Source organism: Ammospiza caudacuta, chromosome 2, assembly GCF_027887145.1.
Source record: "Ammospiza caudacuta isolate bAmmCau1 chromosome 2, bAmmCau1.pri, whole genome shotgun sequence".
Lineage (NCBI taxonomy): Eukaryota > Metazoa > Chordata > Aves > Passeriformes > Passerellidae > Ammospiza > Ammospiza caudacuta.
The window spans coordinates 4,896,349-4,902,348 of record NC_080594.1 but is presented as its reverse complement, the minus strand read 5'-3'; positions in this window follow the sequence as shown (position 1 = coordinate 4,902,348).

Genomic DNA, 6,000 nt, shown 5'->3' with positions numbered 1-6,000 from the left:
GATAGTTCAAAAAGCAAGAGATTTCCAGGAAAACAAACACAGATATGCCCAGAAGGTCAGAAACAATTTAGAGAATGGCTTCAGGAGTTGGTCTTGTAGCTTGGTGCTGACATTTTTTTCTGATCTTAAGAAAAACGTGTTTTGCTTTAGCACACTTTGACTTTAGCACACTTGGTCACCTTAGAACCCACTCTCCACAGTCACCGTGGAAGGATTCACAAACAGCCCAAAGAAAGTACACACAGCCAGGTGTGGCTGCTTCCACTTGTTACATCTGCTTAGATTTCCTCCAGAGCATTTATTTTGTTTCTGAGTCACTGTACAACACCTGTTAGTTGAAGTATGTTTTTATCAATCACTGTGAGGTGGTGTGGATGTGACATCTTTTAGAACTGTGACCTAATGTTCAAATGCCACCTCTGTAAGCCTCACACGGGGTGCTTTGGTACATTTCTGTAGCTGAGTTAGTGAAGGACACAGGAGAATTAATTCCTTAACTCTGTGCACATTCCTGCAAAGCAGCGTTCCTTAAAACGGGAATTCCCTCTTTTTTTGTTGTTGTTGCAAATGGAGCAGCACAACTATTACAGCTGGAGCCATACCACAGATACTAAACCAAAGCAACATCTAATTTACCTTAAATATTAATTCATATTTTCTTAGATAAAGGCATATATAAAGATACAAAATTATCTTAAAGAGACAGGTAGCTTCTCATGGTCATTAGAGTGTTTTAGGAGGGATAAAGTAATGCATGGTCCAAACTTTCAATGATACTTGGTTTTAAAGTGGAAGTTTAAAATGTAGATGTTTTTATTGCCACATTAACTTTACAAAGAGTCACTATTCCCTGTTCCTGTTCTACCTGAAATGGTTAAATGCTTTTTCTCCACACCCTGTACCCCAGCAGGGCCTGTGTGTCCCTGTTGGATGATGCCTAGGGTGGAGTATTACCAAAGGAATAAGCTGGCCTGCTGCTCCCCACTGCATTTATGGCTGTCAGTTCTCACACAGCCAACTCTAATCCCTTTCTATTTTTGCAACCAGGACATCTGCCCTCTCCCTCCCAAAGTACTATAGCAATATAGAATTCAAGATACTTACCTTGCACAAGTTCTGCCCTTCTCACTCATTAAATCTCTTGTTGCTGCTTGTGAGTTTCTCTCTTCTTTCCAGAGGGGACTCCCCTAAAATACTTTAAAGATATTTGACAGGATATTTTTGTCAAAAAGCTGTTGGCTCACAATTCACAGTTTCTTAGGTTCATATCTTTGTCTCCACATTGTGAGTGGTACCTGGTTCCCTCTGTGTCAGTGCAAGGAATTTCAGTGCTTTTGGAACGATGAAAAGCAATTCCTCTATTTGCATATCTTCACACATGGACATAGTAATGCACAGAAGAAAACCCTTGATTTTTTTCAACTTATCTACCTGCATTTGATCTGTCTGCCACTTCTCCCAGGATACTTCAAGTGCGGACATGCTCTGAACTTTTACCCCTGTTGGGATGCTGTTAGAAGGGCGTTAGGGAGATTGCACTGAAATGACAAGTAGTTTAACTGTGGGAGAAAAGACATCTTTTACTCACGTGGGCAAATAAGGTCAGCATGTAAAATGTATCAGGTACTTATTTTCTGACCAAATTCCTTAACATGAAGCAGCTACTGAGCTTTGTCTTGGGGCTGCTTTTGGGTCCATCAGTGATGCCCTGCTAAGAACCGTCCATAACTGGAATAATCTGGGCCCCCTTTCTCCCTCCTTGTCTCCATCCCTCTGCCTCTTTCCCTCCTTGCTCCTTCCCCCTCTTCCCTCAGCAAAAGGTAGCACCATACAGCTCTGAGAACAATACTTGTGGGTAGCAGCTGGCTTCTGGCACCTTCATAAAATACCTCAGCATAGCTTAGCATTGTCGCAGAACTGGTTTTAAACTGAAAAAATCAGAAGAGAAAAGCAAACTTTATAAATAGTGGAGATAATTCTAGCTGTAGAGTTTAGTTGAACTGATGGTTTATTATGATTGATAAACATGATTATGCTGTATGTATTTGAGATCCTGTTTATAGGTTACAACTTTATAGGGTCGGGTGGGGGTGGGTGGATGTTGAGGGCAGAGAAGGGGGTTTGACTGTGTTAGAAGGAAAATGTTTGCTCATAAATTTTTTTCCTTGTATCTGTCTTGCCAAAGGAAACATTTTGTCGCTCCTGGGTTTGGGATTGTTGTTTGGTTGGTTTATCTGTGGTCTAATCTGCAGCACAGCACGTGGTGGCATGCAGGTTACTGATGGGGTTGCTGTTCAGGGTCCTTTCGAGTGTGCGCACACTTCCCTCCCTCTCGGCCTTTCCTTGTCCCTCGCTGGGATCTGAAGATGAGGCAGCAAATATCGGGGAGGCTCGAGGGAGAGATGGCTGTGCAGGGCTGGGATCGACCTCGGGGCTGGAAATCCATTTTGGTTGAGTTGAGTTGCTCCAGAGCTGAACTGGGTCCGCTGTGTTTAACTCCAGGGAGGGACAAGAATGGTTGTCGCATCTTAATCTATCTGGGAGAGCAAAAGTGAAACAGGTTCCTTTTATCCCCCTTGTCTTGTTACTGAATGTAGGGCTTGTAGTGCTTGATAATAGGTGGAAAACTTTTTAAACACTTCCTTTTCTAATAGCAATGCTAATCCTGTCTAGACCAAAAACTATGAAAGAAAAAACCAAACAGAGAGGTGAAAGCTAACCTACTCCTAACACCTGGCTGGTCTGCCTGAAAGGGTTGAAATACTGTGAGAAGGTTGTGGGAGAGGAGCTTTGAGGCGTTGTTGGCGAGGGACCAGGTCGTTCTCCTGGCCGATGTCTCGGTGTTGCAGTGGCAGTAGCAGAAGAGCGAGTGGTTCTTGCCTTGGGAGGGTGTTGCAGCCAGCTCCGTGCGGGCTCCAAGGCTCCCTGCCCATTTCCCCCGGGCTGCTGGAGCCGGGGAGGAGGGCAGGGTGTGCGTGGGTGGGTGTGTGTGCGAGTGCGTGTGAGCGCTGGCTGCGCGCGGGAGCGAGAGCTGCGTTTCTAAAGGAGCTCCACTCCACTGGGGAGGGAGAATTCCCAGTGGCCTCGTAGGGAACCAAAGGCACTGATAAGTTGTCAGCTCTGCTGTTCTCAGAGCGGGTAAGAGGAAAAGCTGGGTGGGGGTTTTTTGAGCTTTGGGTCAGTGTCCCTTCCTCTAAGGACCTCATCTCTTGCGGGTACTCCCACCTTTTCTGCATGGAGTTGCATCGGCTCTGTGAAGACAGACGGTGTCTGGGGTTTGCCCAGTGCTGCAGGTCTTAGGCTGATGTTGGGATACAGTCAGGGAAAACTGTTTCTTTCCTTCAAATGTGGAAGCAGTGTAGTCCAAGGTCAGAGTCTGTTCAACGGCTTTTGCAGATGGTCTTTCTCTTAAGGGAGGGACCTTGAAGACTCCTTTCTTTGCTCCCCAAAGTAGCCTTGTACATGTTCATGTATCGTGCTATTGGGCTGAGCTGTTTTATCAGTGAACTTGGTGAGCTCTTGTGAAGAAAGGGAGGGAGGAAGGGGGAGAGCGGGTTGTCCAGCTACTCTTCCTCCGGACACCAATCGGGTTGCAGAACTTCACTGAAAGCTTTACTAATAGAATTGTTGTTCTGACATTATGTAAAAGTGGTATTAATATTGTGTGACTTTTCAAAGAGCTAGTTAGATTTATAGATAGGTAATAGGGATATTGAAGAAATGACTTCTCAAAGAAAAGAGCACTTGGAACAAAAGAAGTGGAAAACAAGGTGTGCTTTATGGAAAACAAATCTGAGGAAGGAAATGAAACAGCTTGTGGGAGGCGAGGGAAGATGATACCTTTGACGTTCCTTAGTGCTGCTGAGGCTCAGCCCCAGAACTGGAACATACCCCCTCTGCCTTATTTCATCTCTCTACCAAACAGGACATTGTCAAGTAGCTCAGACCAAAACGCTGATCTGTCTTAAAACTGTGTCGGTCTGCTGGGGGATATTCTCCGGCAGAGCTTTACATAATACCATAAGATACTTAATTTATCACGTTAGCTTCCCCTTCCCTCCCAAAATTGTCTTATCTGTTGTAGGCCCCACTTCAGGATTCACACTGCCTTTGGGGAATTCTGTGGCAGCAGCTGCAGAAGCCCCTTTCCCTGAATGTCATAACTTCGTGTGCGTTCCAAGCCGGCACATTGCGGTGCTATAAACCCCTGAGATTATTTAACAGTAGGAGTCCTAAGACCTTAGGGAATGGCATGCCAAGGGGCAACTCGTGGAGATCGCACAAGCCCCTTGAGAAACGATTTAGGAACAAGAGCACCCGTGACAGTGTCCTGAGAACAAGGCAGTTGAGACAAAACCTTTAGTTCTTCCCCCATTCACTCTCCATGTGTCGGCCTCTGTGACCCCGGTGCTCCCTGCACCCGAGCGAGTCTGAGGGGAAACGCAAAGAGAAAGGCTTGGAGCTCCGGGCCGCTCCCGGCGAGTTCCCGGGGAGCCGGGCCGCACCTCCCCGCAGCGCGGGGAAGGGAAGGGAAGGGAAGGCAGCGCTGCGGGGCAGGGCTGGAGCAGCTCCAGCCCCGAGTGCCCCCGTGCCCGGGCAGGAGCTCCTGCTGCGTCCCCGCCATGCCGTTGTTCCATTTCCTTCCTCTGTGGTAGTATCTAAGGCTAGGTGTGAGTAGGTGTGGGGTGTTTATCCGCCACAGGTACAGGAGCTGTCGTATACCTCATTTCTAACTCGTAACTGAGTAACTTGCTTTAACTTTCTCCAAACCCCACAGAGTTGCCAAGTCTGCCCTCCCTCCTTTGATTAACACTGAACTCTGGCCTATAGCACCCCGTGACCTGCAACCTGGGGAGTGACCCCCGAACGCCTCTGAATGTCGCTGCTTAAAAGCTACTGCAAAGTGAGGGCAAATTGCAATCTTATCTTATTTCCTTTGGTTACAAGGGGTCCTCTTGATTAGTCTGTGAATATCCACCCCCTCCCCTCCACTCTCCATGGAAAAGGGCCACCCACGCTGCCTTTTCCCACCCCAGAGCCACGCTGAGCTCCAGGGCCAGGAGGCACTCTCAGCCCAGTGCTGCATACATGCCTACTCACTTTTTACCATGACCAAAAAAAAACAAAAAAAAAAGGAAAAAAAATAGAAATCTCCAAATACTTAATTTTCTTCTTTATTATTTGACAATCCTGTATCCCTTCCCCACTCCCCAACCTGGCCAGAAGCTGCATCCTTAACCCGGTCCATCTTTATTTGAATGTAGTTCCCCTACCCCCATGGGAAAGAGAAGCTTTGTCAGGTCACGGTGGCTGCTATAAGTCGGGAGGGGGCGGTTTCTTTGTTTTGTTTTGTTCTTTTAAAATTTCCAGCCAAAACCAAAGATTTCCTAATGATTGTATAAACTCAAAACAAACAAACAAACCAAAGACAAAGGGCGTCTTCAGCACCAAGCCCACCTGTGAGGCCGGCCTGGCCTGGGGCTCCAGAACGGCCCGGGCAGCATCTCCCGGCCCCAGGCTGAGATCTGGGGCGCAGGCTGGGAAGGGAGGCCGCGGCTTCGCAGGTGGGTTGAGGAGCTGAAGACTTGGGTGCAGGATTGGCTGCTCTGCTGGGTGCTTTAACCCTCTGGGGGCTGGGTGATGTTGATTAATACACGCTGAGGTGCACTTCTGAGCTTCCCCCCCCTTCACTGCTTGGAAGAGGCTGTCCTGTTGTGAGAAATCTCTGAAAGAAGAAGAAGCAGCTTTTCATTTCTCCTCTAGTTCCTTTTTTCTAGATTTCTTTTATTTTTGCAGCACCACTGTGCAACTATGCATTGTATTTCTCAACCTTTTATGCTAGGTAGATGCCTGTGACTTTTTAACTTTTGGGGGGGATTGCAAATGGAGGAACTTTTTACATGGATCTTTTTAATCTCAGTTGATTGGGGGGTGTTTGGTTCTAGGGTCAGACAAGCTCTATCCCAAAGCAAAATCCAAATGTTAATATTATTAGCCTGA